This window comes from Amblyomma maculatum, chromosome 6 (assembly GCF_055883805.1).
Source record: "Amblyomma maculatum isolate TAMU_Amacu chromosome 6, ASM5588380v1, whole genome shotgun sequence".
NCBI lineage: Eukaryota > Metazoa > Arthropoda > Arachnida > Ixodida > Ixodidae > Amblyomma > Amblyomma maculatum.
This window is the reverse complement of record NC_139349.1, coordinates 24,482,170-24,500,038: the sequence shown is the minus strand read 5'-3', so window position 1 is coordinate 24,500,038 and position 17,869 is coordinate 24,482,170.

Below are 17,869 nucleotides of genomic sequence, written 5' to 3'. Positions count from 1 at the left end.
CATAGTTTGAATTAAAGAGTTGCAGCCAATGATTAGTAATACACGTCCATTGTTAGAATTTGGGAAACGCTGTTACATTAAGCGCTGGGCTGTGTCTAAACAAATTTTAATTAAGTGGCGCCAGAATATGCGAACGTTCCAACAATCCGCGCTCTAAGCACTGGCCCCAGCACGGTCATTCAATTTCACAAGTGTTACGTCGACGTTACTTATCTTGATTAGTAGGCTGAATGCCGCATTCCCGCTATTCGAGGCGAGCGCGAACGAAGCCACAGGATGTTGGACCATTTCTTCCAGAAGTCCGGTATTTACCTTGTCTCAATAGAAATACTCGGAAATTTCGGCCCTTCGTTACCAGTGTTTAGTGTTGTCCTCTTAGAACGTGCGTTGGTATATGAAAGCTACCAAGAAGCTGAAGGGGGGAATTTTAGAATCGTTTTGGGAGCAACGAAATTGAAAATAAATTGAGAAAGACACAGGTTTCACCCAATGTTCATATGCGGTTCTGTATTTGCAAGTGCTAAATAGCTCTAGAGAAATAATAGTGATGCCAAGTTCGTCTCAAAGCCAAGCTCTGCGTTGCAAACAAACAGCGAGAGGTTGCTGAATTGCGGACACCTTTTCGCGGGCCACAAAAAATGAGCAGAAACGTTGCCCAATAGTTGCTAATGTGACTTTTGGAACATCGGATAACATTACACACTAACGTTGTTTACGTGAGATTTGGATAATTTTCTCAGCCAGGTCCGTGTCTTCTTTTCCGTTCTCCAATGCAAAAGAAAGGAAACATATAAATAATGCAGAGACCCAGTAATGTGCAAGTACATACAAAAAGTAAATCTAAGCGACACGAAACGAATAAACGATAAGAGGACAAGAAAAAAAAATTGACAGAAAATTCAGGACATCAGAGAACATCAGTAGCCTACTGAACGCTGAGGAGGCTGAAATAGGAACCGCTAATCTTGCACCGTTCATCACGAAGCTCCCCACCAATGCAGTGCTATGTTGCTTAATGACCGGCCGGGGAATGGCGCTTTATTTCCCCGGTCTTCTGAAGTTGTAATCACAAGAAGTGACTCCATACTTTTCCTAGTGGCCGGGCTATAATAGCATCCAGGAAAACAAAAAAGAAGTGTGTTTAAGGTCTTATACATACGCCCGTAGAGGTGCAAGATGTTGTCTTCTTCGAAACAGTCTTATTGGAATTTATGCAAAATAAAGCAAAATACTCATTACGACTGCGTGTTTATAGAAATTCTGTTATGTTAGATGAGTTATCGCATTTTGCGGTTAACCTACCGTTTAGTGCCAAGAATTTTAGGGATAGTCTGTATTTTTTGACAGCCTCTTTAGAACAGACTAGTTCAACTGCGAAACAAGAGTCAAGGTTGTATGCCAATAGATTGTTTCTCTTCTCAAACTGCCGCCAATAGAAGCTAATTCACATAATCTATTTAAATAACAAAAGATGGGTGGAGAAAGAACTGGAATAAAAAACAGAAACCACTGTCAGAGCCAATTCCACAAACAACCTTCAGTTCTTCTTGCCTGCAAGTAATCTAGAATGCAGATTAGTTGGAAAAGTTTTTGCGGTAATAGTCGCCCCTTGAGCACATGTCCTTTCTGCTCCTACGTTGCTTGTAACACCTATAAACCACAACAACAAAAACCAAGTAGAATCGCCAATTTGACTCCCTTCTAGTTAAGTGCGTGCAGTTGCCGGAGCATTGCCTAACCAGAAATCGCTGGGTAAGTCATTGCCGAGTCTTTTCCAGTCCTGTAACTGCGCTTTATGATACAGGGGGTGTCCAAGCACAGCAATCGTCTGCATGTCTTTCAGGCCTACGTACACTGACATTAGATTTTTAATTCAAGGCATTTTTATTCTTCTGGTAGCTTTTATTTTCTTTTTTTTTAATATATTTTATGAGCTCAAATTGTCCTTGCCCTTGCATCCACACATATGTAACTGTTTACACTGGATCAACATGAATTGTACATATTGTATGCCGTTCCGACACACAAAAATTTATCGCTGTGACGAGGACTTTATTTTTTCTTACAAAGGACTGTTTCTCATAACATAAAGCGCGAAGCTCAAATTGTCCTTGCCCATCCATGCACACATATGTAACTGTTTACACTGGAGCAACATGAATTGTACATATTGTATGCCGTTCCGACACACAAAAATTTATCGCTGTGACGAGGACTTATTTTTTCTTACAAAGGATTGTTTCTCATAACATAAAGCGCAATATAGCATAAAAATTTATAGGCAACAAAAGCGATTAATAATTCACACCGTTTACTGAAATTGGTGAATAAACGAACAATACTGCGATATACTGGGTTAACCTTCAGTATTCTGGCCCTGGATGTGGAGTACACCTTTCGAGAGCTTCGAGAAGCGCACTTAGTAAATACATACACGCGTCTTACAGACCACATCCTCTCGCCACCCCTTGGACCGATCGAGCATGATTACCACATTGAGGAAAGGGTACGAGTGCCATAAATCAGGAGACTCGCCCTTCGGATCCGACCTCTTAAACGCAACATGTCCAAAGAACGTCCATAACGGTCGTCGCTAGGCTCGCTCAAAAGCGTTGGAGCGATACTATGGTCACCAGAAACACGTTTATCATGTGGACGTTGCCATTCCATTTCACGGGAAGTGGTATACGGCTGCAGTTGTACACAACACAAATACAGTTAACGGGCTAACGTTCACAGCCTACAGCACAACACACGCGGAGGAGACTGCTATCGCTCTGGCTCTCAGTATTCCCAAGTCAAACCACATCATCACCGACTCGCGAGGGGCATGTCGGAACTATAGACTGAGGTGGGCTTGCTCACTTGCCCGACGTATACTGCAATCTAGCTGCCCATACATAGATCCAACTCTTCATAACCTCATTTGAGCACCCGGTCACCAGGGACTCAAGGGAAACGAACAGGCCGATCAGGCCGTCCGCGCCCTCTCTCCCCGGGCCATCTCCCTGTCCTTGAAAGCCTACTCCCAATCAGACAATTTGGATCTTACATTCAACGATATCACCGATGATTAAAAGGAGGACCACAGGTGCTAGCCGGCCCCTTGTAAGAAACGGACTGCATTGCGCTGACGACCGCCTCCTCATCAAAATTTTCATGAATACAGTACTGTGCCCGGCGGTACTTAAACATTTCAATACATTCTTTGACGACGCGTGCCAGTACAGTGGGAAAGTTTCTGACACTTCCGCATTGTCTGGGCGTGCCAATGAAACCCATCTATTTCTCCCAACCACACTCCAACTAGAGAGGACTAGTCCACAGCCGTGCTCGGCTGCCAAGACCCCAAGGCTCAAAAGGCCTTGGTTCAACGGACGCGGGCGGCGTTGCTTGTCAATGGATCGCTGGAATAGGGGCTGCACCTAGCAATGTGAGGGAAGGAGGTCAATAAGGCTCTAACCCAATCACCTCTTTGTAATCATTTATTTGTTAATAAATGTTTTAACCACCACCACCGCATGCTTTCGCATTTGAGTCTGCAGTGCTCTCGGAATTTGTCAGAATAGAGTTGGTTGATTACTTTGATTGATTTGCATACTTTCTAACTATTAGCACCCATTGTGCACGCTCCCGCTCGTTTACGTCGGAACCTTTCGAATATTGCACGCCACCGTAAGTTAGACCTACGTCACAGGAAGTCGAAAACCACGTGACACCTTTGGACGTCGACATTACCTCTCCCGGCTATTTCAACGTCTGATTAACTTAATTGGCTCTAATTACTTACCTTATTAACCCACGTGCACCTACCGATTTCCCATACGATACATTTTGACACTCTATCTGATGCAAGCATTCTATTACTTATAAACTCCTTCTTGCGAACGTAATCGACCGTACAAGCTCGTGATGACCTTAAACCGCAAAGGTAGCCATAGCAATGCTTACGCGATGCTTACGGTGCCTGCGGAACGAGCGTAAAGTGGATATACAGATTTCGGTACAAGGACATTAAGTTCCCTAGGTATCGCAGATCCGTATATTAGGTCTCCTTCTCCAAGATAATGGCTACAACGGAGAAACTATTAAGAGGATTGAGCGGCATGTATCTCAAACAGTTAGCCTCATCCGCCGAGTTTCGAGTAAAGGCAGAGGACTAAAGGAAAAGAATCTTCTGCGCGTAATCCAGGCATTTATCATTAGTCGAATCAGCTATTCTACGCCATACTTACCCATTAAGGCAGCAGAACGACAGAAATTAGAGAGCCTCATCCACACAAGTATTAAAAGAGCCCTTGGACTTCCGCGCTGTACTTCCACCGCTAGCCTCCTGCAACTGGGCATCCATAACACATGGGATGAGATCTCGGAAGCGGTGCGTACTTCACAGGTAGAACGGCTCCGCCTAACCGCCGCAGGCAGATCCATTCTAGAAAAACTGGGCATCGACACTTGGGGAGGCGCTCAGACAAAATCTGAAATAGACATGGTTGTACGGGACAGGCTATGAATACCTCCGCTGCCAAAAAACATGCATCCCGAACACCGTACGGAGCGTCGGGAAAAAAGAGCTCAAATGCTCAGTAAGAAATTTAGCCGCTTGCCTCCGGAGGAAGTAGCCTTTGTAGATGCTGCCGGAGGGGCAAGCCCCTTTATGGTTGCAGCGGTAACGAATGGGTCGGGTAGACTGATCACCGCGGTCGCCCTGAAAACTAGATCTCCTGCGACAGCTGAGGAAGTGGCTGTAGCTCTAGCCTGCGCCCAGACAAAGACGCGTTTCGTGATCTGCGACAGCAAAACTGCCATACGAAATTACAGTCGTGGGTTGATTGCTCCCCAGGCAATTCGAATATTACAGCAATCACCAATCTCGCGAACTATACAGCTGATTTGGACTCCAGCGCACACTGGCGTTCCAGGCAACGAATCCGCCCATGCCATGCCTCGAGGGCTCTACCACCGAGCCGGCAGCAGAGAGGGGGGACTTGGAGCGGAGAGCATAGAGTGTGCCAAATCTTACACAGAAATTCTGCAGCATTATAGACTCAGTAGACGGGTGGCTGCTGCGCCAGCCCCTACCCTAAATTGCAGACAGGCCGTCGCCTGGCGTCGTCTTCAGACTTGGACATTCCCACACCCGCTCCTGGTGAGCCATATGCTCCCAGGAGAAAGATCTGAATTCTGTGCAAACCGTGACTCGAGAGGGACCCTCGAACACAGATCCTCTGGGACTGCCCCTTTTCTCCAGGGAGGGGTCTAAATCTGACGCCGCAACTCTGGGAGACCATGCTGCGCTGCTCGGACACTGGGCTCCAGCTAGCCGCCATGCAGCTGGCCTGGGACGCCGCCGGCCAACAACGTCTGCCGGTCTGCGTCTGAGGCGGGGCCCCCGCCATCCATCCCAAGCGACGGAGGGCCGGAGCCTCTTCATCCGCTGGAATAAATAAAAGGTTCTGCTCTCTCTCTCTCTAACATGGTTCACAGAAAGGGAAAGGCGCAGTAAGTCTGCATTATTTCTATGGAGACTTGAACAGCGCAGTAAGAGAAAGGAGGAAGGTAGGAGTGAAAGGTGGAAGAATAAAGGGGAGCCGTAGTGGAGGGCTGCGGTATAATTTCGACCACCTGGGGATTTTAAATTTCTCTGACGTCGCGCAGCCCACGGACACATTTTCCCCGCCGCAGCCGCCGGCGGTCGAGATGGGAGCTGGGTACTGTTGTTGTTGTTGTTGCGACTGTAGGAAGAGGGAAAACAAAACGCACGACGTAGCTGAACCACATCAGCTGCCTCGTGCGGAGAGAGGAGAGAAGAAAGAAGAAAAAAAAGTTGGCTGTGGTTTAGCTCTGGTTAACCCTAGCTGAACTGTGAAAGCAACGGCTACATGGCTACGGTTGTGGTTCTAGCTTGTGGTTGAGCGTTTGGTTTAGCTCTATTCTGTAGAAGGAGAACCTGTTCAGATGACGACTAGGCATTTAGTCTTTATACCAATGATGACGCTATAATGATCAGTGAAGTAGTGAGATTTTTTTCCAACCTGCTGACGAGGTGCTTTGTATCTGCCGAGGCTCCGTGGAATGTGAGAGTGCAGTTCTTTGCGATTGTGGGGGTGTTTGTTCAATGACAAATGGTGTGTGTGTGTCCAAGACATGTGCGGCATGTTGCGTATCACGAGTTCGTTAAGTGTGTGCATGGGCTCCTCAATAACTCGGACCGCAAGTGAAAATTCGCAGTACTATGACATCATCGCCCTGCGTTCACATCCTAACTCTCCTTTAAATTCTTTTTCCCCCTTCCCCAGTGTGTAGTAGCAGGCCAGAGTCTCTTTACCGCCCGCCGACCTCTCCATCTTCCTTATCATTAAATTACTCTACCCCACTCTCTCTCTCTCTCATACGAAGTCTAAACTGCTTCGTGTCCGTGTGCTGTGCGATGCCAGCGCACGTTAAAGATCCCCAGGTAGTCGAAATTACTCCGTAGCCCTCCACTACGGATCCTCTTTCTCTCTTTCCACTTTCACTCCCACCTTCCACCCTTCCCTTACGGCGCGGTTGAGGTGTCCACAGCAAACAAGTGAGACAGTTACCGTGCCTTTCCCTTGCTATGAATTAATCAATCAGTTAAACTGCTTCCCCAGTATGTGGTGGTTTGAGGTTGGCGCTGGCTCAACTCGAATGGAAACCGCTCCTCTGCAGCTTGAACGAAGGCGGATTTCCTGTCTTTAATTATTAAAGTCCAACAACCAACTCATTTTCAGTTCAGCTAGGCATTCCGGAAGTTCGAACGTCCAACGCAGTTTCAACGTTGACCTGGGGAGATATATATACACACCCCGGTTACTACGACCTCCCATCTTTCAAAGTTTTACAGAGCGACGGCAGCGGCGTCGATGGCGGCGCCATCTATTCAAGCGCGTTCCGTGGAAAAAGTGTTCCGCTGAGCGAATCAAAGTTCAGAATTACGATTTCACTGGCGTTTTAGTCGGTAGTATTACAGCCGTTTATTAAATCTAGATATGGGGACACTTAAGCTTCGCCTTTAAGGGTATGACGCAATAGCGTAGGCTACCAGCCTACATATAAAGCCCCATTTTCACCAAGCCACGTGAACGTGCCTTAGTGGCCTATAGGAGTAACGTGAATACGAGGGCTGATCCGCAGGCTGAGTCTGACATAACCGTTGCGTGTGAGACAAGAGACCTAAATTGGCATCTCCTGCTACGCTTTCGTTGCTCTTGCCATTTGTGGCTACGACATAGGAGCATACGCGACGAGCCGAGCTTGCTGGTGTACTATTGCTTTCACAAAAAAAGAAAGAGAGAGAGAGACAGATGCTAGTCACAGCAGCTGTCTTCCACCACCGAAGCGGTGGCGAGTGCAACGACGGCCTATAAGAGATGAACATTCGGTGTCAGGCTAGCTACCGCCGCAAGCGGCAGTAACCTACCAGTCCAGCCCCGTAGTGCCAGGAGCAGCCACTTTCCACTAACCGCAGTCGGTCATCTTAACCACTTAACCACTGCACTGCCCGCGATGGGTTTCTCACCTCTTCTTTCCTTTAGGGTGTAGTACAGATGTCCACGCACCTCTCTCCCTTTCCTTAAGGCGCGGTCAGGTGTCCACAGAAAAAGTGTGACAGATATTGCGCCTTTATTTCCCTGTAAACCAATCATACATGTTAAACGACAGCCGGAGCAAAAATAGCAGATTTATGCCGCTTAAACCTAGTTATAATAACTTTATCTAGTCTCTGACTGCCACCAGGATGACCTCAGAAAGGCTTTAGTATGTAAGCTATACACAGCTATTGGCAATCGTTTTACGGTGAGGGTCAGAGGTGCACTCTTTAAATGTGCCCCAGAGAACTATCCAAAAATATTTTCCATCGATACCACATGCTATTCCATGTTTAAGAAATAAAAATAATGCCGAGCCCCTATTTGACCTTTTTGCATTAATTTGTCTCCCCTCTACAGGCTATAGCGGGTTTTAACTACGGTCTTGAGGCCAAGCCTGCAGGTTGTAATTCGGACAGAGCATAGTTCGCTTTATTGAACAGCACAAATTACCAGCGTGTGCGCATAATTTTTCTGTGTATGGTTTAACCATTGACAAGTCTTAAATAATTAACATATGCGTACATCGGTCCTTTAACACCTTATAATTTTAGCATTCGCTGTGTTTAACTCCGTTACATCAAAACACGTTATTAGTAATGTCAGCAATAAAGAAAAAATAAACAGGGTATAAAAAACAATGACGTAGTTTGTCACATGCAGTGGCCAGCGAAATTTCTCTGTTTGCCTCGGCATAGGTGAAAAATAAGCTGGCGTTGAGAGATTTTTAATTCTTTCGCTGCGTGCAGAGGGCAAGAATCAAATTCAAGTTGAAACGACGCATACATATGAGCTACTTGCTAAAAAGCGGGTAGTAGGCAACTGTACTAAGTGCCTATAAATGCGTATAATTGTTAGTATTTGATAATATTGAATTGTAATAGTAGAGAGATAGAGAGAGAAGGCTCTTTAATGAAAACGGAGATTTTAGCCGGCTTTAATGTTCGCTGACATGGTACTCTAATAGTAACAGCTGTTCAATGCGCTGTCAGCTGACAGCCGCTTAAAGCTGAGTCTGTTTTGAGTGTTACAGTTAACCGTGTTCGTTAACCCTTACCGTCAGCCAGAGTAGAAGATAAGAAATATCTAATTACCCTGCGAATAATTTACATCCATGCAAATTATTTGCCGGGTGCAGCGGGAGATAAAGCCTGCTGTTATGATATGAATACAAGAACTGAGATTACCGGTTCACATGAACTGCCTCGCTTTTTCATTTGACCAAGCAGGACATGTATGTGGCTGTGTAATTACTCGCTGCTGTTTTGGCACCAGACTTGTCATCCTCACATGCACTCCTCTTTACTTTAAAGAGGAGCAGTATGCCGAAGAGTGAATCGCCGTAAAGCCTCTGGTTAATGTATAACTAAGAAGGTCCCGCTAAGTACCCTCTTGAGGCCAAATGGCTGCATTTTGCACGGTATCATGGCCTAATGAAGTGGATAATACGGCGGAGAAGAGAAAAATACGTTGCGTACGCAAAACAGCCCTCCTGCCACCAACGTGTGGCTGCCTGCAAGTGCACGGGTTATTACCTACCCTCTGCACGCTGAGCATATCTTACGCTCCGTGCTCTAATTTACTTAGCTTCACGGGTGAAATGAGAGTTCTTTCTTTTTTTAGGCAGAAGCAGAAGCCTCAGCGCCGTTCCTTTCATTATTTCTTCGATCGTTTCTTTTCTGATTTAGGGCAAGCTTTCATGCAGAATACTTCGGCGGTAGATAGAAAAACCCCGCTCACTGATGCTCGATGCCATTAACTGTTTATTTAGTATGTTTCTTTAGTAAATTTAGACTGAATTTAGGCTACGTAAGGCGGCTCAACTAGTTGTTTGGGCACCGACAACCTGAGAATGCCGGGATTCGGGACAATATTTCGGTCCGCAATGCCAAAGCTGGACCTCGAAGTTACGACAGCTCGTGAAAGAGATATCATAGTCGGTGAGGTTGGGAAAGCCATTAGCGAATTGAACCCTGGAAAATCACTGGATCCTGATGGACTAAGTGCTGCCTTTCATAAGGAGTTTATTTCCTCCCTTCCGCCCCCCGTTTCTCCTCCCTTAAATGTAACAACACCGCAGCCTTGCATGGGGTCTTTGAACCCTAGAAAATCACTGGGTACTGACGGAGTAAGTGCTGCCTGCCTTCCGCCCTCCTTTTTTCCTCCCTTAAATGTAACAACACCGCAGCCTGGCATGAAGTCTTCATGGAATCTTTTAAGCCGGGATCATTACCATCTTTTTTTCACGAGCATTCACATGGTTCTGATTCCAAAAACAAAGATGAAGTTAAACTTTGCTCTGTCAATGACAAAACCCGATTACAAGATCTTTAGAAAGGTCTTGTGGTTTATGTTGGTCTCGGTTCAGTCATTAGTAATGGGGTCGTATTGGCGTACAGAAATTGCGCCGTCAACCTGGTTATCAATGGCGAGATATCGCGGCTCATAGATGTTGCGACAAGGCTGCCCTTTGTCACCATTGCTGTTCGCGCTATTCTTTGAACTTCTGGTCCAAAAATTCTCCACACCAATGCAATATGGAATTTTAGGTTCCACACTTGTGAGGTTCGTGCGGTTGCCTACACAGGCAATACTGACTTTTTTGTGTGTGTCTGATAATGAAAGTGTGGGCGCTGTCCTGAGAATAACCCTGGAATTTTGTGCTCAAAGTGGAAGTGGGCAAACTTGAAGAAAATTGTTTGTTTGTATCATGGCTCGTGGAACGAACGACCAGTGTTTTCGAGAATGTACAGTGATCTACAACGCCAAGCACATACCTTGGTGCTCTCAGGAGCCTTACAGCACAACATATTTTCTGATTGTCCTTTAAAAAGCGCATCCGTCCAATAGGTGTCATCTGCTGGTGAACGAACCTTGGTTTGGGCACCTCATGTCTTCACAAAACTACAACATTTTAATTGACTGTAGTCGAAACCGGAACTTCACCGGGTCTTGGACCATTTATCGATCTTACGCTCAAGCACTGTGTGAAAACAGCGGTTGACGGTTTCCTAGCTTCAAAGCTTCGCACCTTAAGCAATTCGTTGTAAGGATCTAGAGAGAAAAAAAGTCATTTTGAAACCCATTGGAAATGCGGCGTTTAAAAGAAAAACTATCTCCGAACGCATCCGCCCTATGTAGTCAGAGGAACTAACAAAATAAAGCAATACGAGACTGCTGACACCTCCCCAGACTATCAAGAACGGCTTTCTCTAAGAAGCGAGGTAAGAAGAATTTTGCCTGCACTGCTTGTTTTTTGACTTTTTCATTCGATGCTTCGCTCTAAGGACTGATAAATCTTTCATGTCACGCTCCTTTGAACTGTACTATGCTTGAAAGTTCTCGTTTCTGGTCTTCGCGCGCAACAAAAAACCTAAATGTTTCAAGGCGCCTGCTTTAAAGGCCGAGTTGTACTGAAAATTCGGTGCTGGCGTTATTTTGTTCTTGCTTACTGAGCCAAAGCTCAGTAAGCAAGTAAAATTACTATTTAGAAATACTGCTTCGGGATAGCTGTAAACGGCACGTCTTAGTTAACAGGTCACATGGATGGGCCGGGTAGGTGACGTCATAAGACTAAATCATGACATGGCCGATTTCACAGGCTCTTCCAACTTGAATGCCTGTTTTAAAATGCAACTAGCAAGGTGCGGGGGAGTTAGACAGGAATCGAACCTTCTGGGAATTTTCAAGGAACATTCTCCTCAGAAACGCCGGCAAGTTCGTACGGCTGGGTTAAAGCGGGTGATCATTAACATAATGCGCTACTTGCGACTGTATGCTAATGCACATTCCTTAGATAATAAAGGCATTAGGAAATTAGTGGATGTGTAACTAGAAACTTGTATGTAGGCGAACGAGGATCGGCATAAAGGAACAATAAAGGCATTTGTAAGTTTCCCTGAAGTAATTTTTTATCTAGTTGTACGGTACTTCCCGCAGAGACGATTATGAAAGGAGACAAGTGGTGGGGTGGAAGTGAACAAAACTTTATTGATACAGCAAAATCACCACACTACCTTGGAAGTTGGGCTGATTAATTGCATTGAAACTTGTACATTTGTGTAGTAAATAATTACACCCTACATCGTTATAATAGAGAACGAAATGAGTAGGAATTTCTTTCGAGGTAGATTTGGTCAAAACGAGACAGCCACACCGCTTACATCTGGCCCACCGGTCATGCAAAATAATTCAGAGGCACATCCGCGACAGCGCATTTGATTCTGCGATTTTACTTGTAGAAGTATTGTTGGCGACACAAATAATAAAAAGTGCAGTATTTTTTAGTGAACAAAAAACGTTGTTTATTCTATTCCAAGTGCTTCGTGTTCGACCATAATACTAAATGAAAGTAATAATTATAGGGTAATTACTAGCTCAATGTGCAATTTGGAAGGTGGCAGCACATTCATATTTTATGAAAGAGCAACAATCCTCCAGTGTAGCGTGCTTTTTATATGGTTAAATAGTTAAGATCTCGTTTACAGATAAAATCATGAACATCTGTCTGATGCAAGTCACAGCTGTGCAATGTTTTGTGTACATAATCAAGGGCTATCTAGCAGTCTGTGAATTGGAGAGGAGGTATGGGGGGGGGGGGGGGGGGGGGTTCCGTATTTAAGTGACGCTAGGAGTTTGAGGAAATTTTAATGAAGGTCACGCGGGTTTGTTTTTTTATTTCAGGTGCATGACAAACAGTTGTAACCAAGATTAAAACCACGACATTGGAATTAGCAGTGCATCGGCCGAGAAAGTGGGCCACTGCACCGGCTTTGGCAGAAAAAATGATAGACACCTTATCGTGACGAAAAATTAGTAGAGTCTGTTAATATCCATCAGATGATTCCAGAGCACGGTGCAAGATAAGTGGGGACTCAGCGGACAGCGCCGTTTCCAGATAAAGTCGCCTAGTCCGTCTAAGCCGTATGAGATGGCAGTTCACTCAGCGGCCTCTGACGTAGTGGAAGGCAATGCTTTTTTATGGTGAATACACGTTTTTGAGGGCGATTTTTTCGTAAACTGTGACCGATGATGGGAGAAAATTATTTTTGCCGCGTTGTTTTTGTCTAGATCCATTATTAGGCGTGGTATTGTGATGCTGTGGCTTTGTGAATGCTTAAATCAATGCGTACAAGTCAAAGTATTTTTCGCGCGGAATTTGAACTTGCTGCACGAATAAGGCGGCACTTTGACAACAAAGCATTAACCATCGGCCGTTTCATTTGTTCTTTGACTTTGCATCTTTGGTTCGCCCATCAGTGTGCCCGCGCATCTCTTCGCCCTCTCGACGCGCGCTCGTTTGATCCTTAGTTTCCTCCTTACTGCATTCCTTTCTTAAATTAGAGGTTCTCTAACTAGTTTGTACTAGCTCCCACTGGATTCTCCTGCTCTCTCACTTCCTCTATACCATTACTTGTCATAGCTTCTTTTTTTCTTTCTCTCCTTCTTTTATCCTCAGGGTACAGAGTACAGTACAGAGGGGAAGATAGTTACACATCAGTAAAAAAAGAACAAGTATAATCTATTCAATACAAAACAATAGAGGTAAAATTATGGCTAACAGCCTTCTTGAATCCACATTAAAGATTGACGAACAGTAATGGGATGTGGTGCGCCAAAGCAGCATATAAATCAGTTGATGAGCACAAATAGATTACTCAGCATTGTATAGAGCTATTTAAGTTGAATGGGATGCCTGATGCTCGTTAAAGATACGGGCAAGAAATTCTATTAGTTTTAGCTTCTTAGAAAATATCATTGTGCACATGTCACTATATTTTGATGGCGCACTCAGACTTCTCATTGTTGCGACGGTAAGAAATGAAGTGTGGGTTTGCTGCGCATACGGACCATGCAGAGGGCCTACCGCATTGAAACCTATTTTAGAGCACAAACTTTTCATTACCTAACTAGTTGGTCACTTTCTCGACACTAGGCCGAAATGTTGTGCTCTGACGGCTTAAATGTTGTATTAACAGAGGTGCCGGCGGCCGCCCGGTGAACTTGGAAGCGTGCCAACTTAATTCGTCACCACCTGCGTGTCTACAGCCCGGACAAGGTTTGTAAAGGGGGCATGGCGGGCGCAATTGGTTACGCGTTCCAGTGATCGTGCAGCCGTTCGTGCAGTCGGGATTCGTGCACATATTGATGGCAGTTGGGCTTGCTTGAGGCAAAAAAAAAGGCTTAAATCACGGCAGCATTTGTTCCGGTTTTCGTACACATAACTCGTGCGTACTTTTGTTCGCTCGCTTATTTTATTCTTCCAGTCAGTGGTTTGCACGCTAGTGATTTATGCGGTATAGAAGCGGTACGGGGTGCTGTTTGCATTTCCTTCATTAAGTGGTTAAGAATACCCTATGAATTTTTACATTTTTCTCCCATTCGTCCAATCGAACGCAGGATTCGCTTTCTCTGCTCTATTTACGCTATCCAAAGTGAGAAAACTGCTTCTCCAATGCCTTCGATTGAATAGCCATGACTTGATCGCTGAGTAATGCAGGGCTCACTCCCCCCTATTTCAACATAAAGTGCAACTTCAACCTTTTATTCGCTTTCTTGTTAGAATTTAAATTACGTCAATAGTGCTGACGAGGAAATAAATCAATTTGGACTTCGCTTCTGCAGTAATGCGATGGGCACAGCTTAAGAATAAAGTGCTACGGGGATGCTTCTGGCGACGACGGAGAAACAGTTCGGGCCACGCATAGCTCACGCAGGAAAAACGCGCTATGCGATATCAGCAGCTTGCTATCGCAACGGCGCCATCGATGTATGTGTTGTTTTTTTCCAGCGATGATTCACCCCTACACATTGACGTTGATTCTGCGATCAGCGGCCCGGTTCAAAGGAGCGTGGCTGGTACTTTATCTGGAAACGTGCGTCCAGTGCCTTGCCCGTGCTGTGGCCCCACCTAATAATTCTTACACCGTGCTCCAAAGCCAGCGAAAAGGGGGATATTGAGCTCTATTTCTCTTAGAAGCTCCACCTTGTGATATCTTAGTATATGACATATGACAGAATAGAATAAGAACATGAACATTAGTGCAAGATACATAAAAACGGGTTTAATGTGATCCAAGATAGATTGCTGTTGTCAATGCAATCCACCCCTCAGAACAAAGCCGTACTCCCATAAGTCTGCAAGAGGAGACTGTCTTAGCGTGTAATGATTTTCAAGACGATTGTAAGGTAGCTCTAGCGTTGAGTCCCTGCGCTCACAGAGGTATGTTCTCAGACGCTTCACCGTTACACAATAGTTGAATCGCACAGCGTTACAGGATTACGTAATATAGACGCATACCGGATAAAACTGGCCAGAACAAATTTAAGCCCTGGTTGGCTGTCAATCTATTGGCGAGTTGCTGAAGCCCAGTGTAGGAGCAGATTCAGGAGTGGTCAATTGTTGTCTGGCCAAAAAGTCGGCTTTTGAATAGTATGTTCGGCCAGTCACAAGACACTTGAAGTTCAGAATTGCTGTTGGGGTCAGAAGCATCTTCTTACCTTCGAACGCCTGTTAGCTTGATTCGCATCCCAAGTACCAGGATAAGTAACTGCAAAAAGCGACCGTGTGCCCTGGGAACTATTCACCCCTCCGTATGACCGACTACTTGATCCAGACAGAGCGCATTCTCAAAGTAATGAAGCTGAACTGCCGTAAAAGAAAGCATATTTCTCTGTTCAGTCCTTGGTTTTATGGGTCACTGAAAAAAATAAAAGGAAAGAAGATATTTTCATAAAATATATGCTCAACTCTGCGTCTAGTAGCCGTAATCAGTGGAAGCTCTTTTGGATTTCATACTTCGGACGTACACATTTCGTCGGTTAGAACCCCTGTCATAACCTAGCTTCCAGATTGACTAAGAGATGCATGCTGACCTTCCCGAAGCGTGATATGACACCAGCCGATACAACGAATGGCAAATGGCTGAGTTACATGTTTAGTTTTTATTGTTGGCAAAACTGCACTCATGCACATGGAGACGCGCCAGTGGCTATTATATTAGGACGAGCGACATGTACACTATGTTTAGTAATATTCCGCCCTCTGACGCGCAGTTAATGTCATTCCTAAAAATACTTTTCGATTTTTAAATCCCACACTATCGAACGTTTAATGTTTCACACTTCGCGAGGAGAAACTTCTTGCAGTGATCTAATCCTACATTATGGATCAATGCGCTAAAGACAAAGGAATAACTTATGAATGGTGGGTGCTTTGGTTTTATAAACTTCCTAAAATGCCCGGTGCATCCAGTAGTCCATCTCTTGGCCGAGACACTGTGTACCCTAACCAACACGTTATTCAAACAGAAAAGATAACTTAATGATTTTACAGGTGCTGTTTTATCTGGTCAAGAAAAAATAGCAGTGATGAGCTTTCTCGTACTCTACATGCGTTGCCCCTTAGATAGTAAGGAAACCTGCTAACCTCCTGGAGGCCGTATTTCAATACTGTCTTGTTTTGTAGTTTTCTATAAGTAAAAACATAGATTCGATATGAGTAGTCACTGGCGTTTACAAGTGCCACACTTACGGATAATGTGCAAACTCATAATAAGGCTCTTCATGGGGAATCGGGAGCTGTAGCTTTCACTTCAAAGAATCACTAATATTTAAGAACGCATTTCGCCGCGAGCACCCTCCTCGGAACTCGACACGAGGCTCAGGTCTCTACCACTCGGCTTTGGCCACCCAATTATATCAAGATAGCGCAGAGGGACACCAAGACAAGTGAGTTGTCTCTGTGTACTTTCTTCCGAGTACGCTTTTGCAGGCTAGTTGGTGCCTAAGCATTCTGTTATTTTGCGCAAAATCCTGTCTACCTCGTTTCTTTTGTGTCGTGTTTTTTGCGCAAAATACCAGAATGCAGAGTACTTTCTTCTTTGCCGGTGACATTCCACGGTGAAAGCTCGAGACACCGTGGTCACACACCGTTTTCCCTACACAATGTACAGAAGCGCTGCATCTGGAGTGTAGATCCACTATTCCTCTAGAATATTTTCACTGAACGAATTCTTTATTTGCGTGTCAATATGCTATAAGTATACGTATATCACTGTGCGTATCACTATGCATGCACTGCATCGCGAGTGATGTCGAGACGAAACAGGCTTGAAGGTGCGTTACTGTAATTTCAAATAGTTGTAATAAATAGCTAGTGCTCGTGTACCTTCGTCATCTCCGTGCAACATTGTCTAAATATTCTTGAATACTGGGTTCAGTTCTTGTAACAAGAATATGCTGCTGATTTCATGGGTATTTTTCTGTCAGTATTAGACACGTGGAGCATCGGATAGGAATAAGAATAGTGAAACCTCCCACGTTTCTCCTTATACAGCCACGAGCACTTCACAGACCCTCATCATCGAAAAAGAAGCGGCGCCGATTTTTCATTTCAGCTATCTTCTTCACCGCGAGATCATAACGACCCATCTGTTTCCGTTCGAAGAGAACTTCTCGAAGCATACAAGAGCAGAGACGGCACGCACCAGCTCAGAGATAATAGGCGCGCTTTCGCTTCGCACGTCTCTCGTTTGTATTGGCCGGGCTAGCATGCCTCGTTCGTATATGTTTTCACTTTATTTTTGACGCTGTCGTCAGAACGTCGATAAAGAAAAGGTTGTTTCGAAACCCTCGTTCGTATGTCGACTGGCTGTAATGGGGCTCAAGACTTGTCCTTGCGTGTATGACTTCTGTTCCTTAAGATGTTCAAGCTGCAGTAAGATTTCCTGAATTTTATATCGTATTTAGCAATAGAGCACCTAGATAAGACTCGATTTCTTCGAATTCTTTGGTATATGATTATCCTGTTTTATATTTTCAAACCGTTGGACAGAACTTAGTGCCTCAGCATATGTCCAGTGTTTGGCGGTCTACAGTCATAGACATACAGTCACAGTCATACAAATTCATAGATGATAAACATGGTTCGAGATCGAGTTAGCACGCAACATGTTTTTCTTATGGCCTACATAATGATATATGGAGATATTATTGCTCGTTTCTGACTCATTTATTGCACGGTGGCAATTCCATTTGGTGGGCTTTGAATCACATGGTGTGTCCTGTAGCGGTCCACATTTTCTTCGGGTGAACGCTTCGAACTCAGTGGAACCATCAGTACCTTATGTCTACATTAGCGGATACACCTATTCCACCTACCAGTCTCGTGACGTTGGAGGCTAAAAGTAAGGCGCCTATTCGCTATACGATGTCACTCTAGGTTAATTGACCCCAAGTGGTCGAAATTTCTGTAG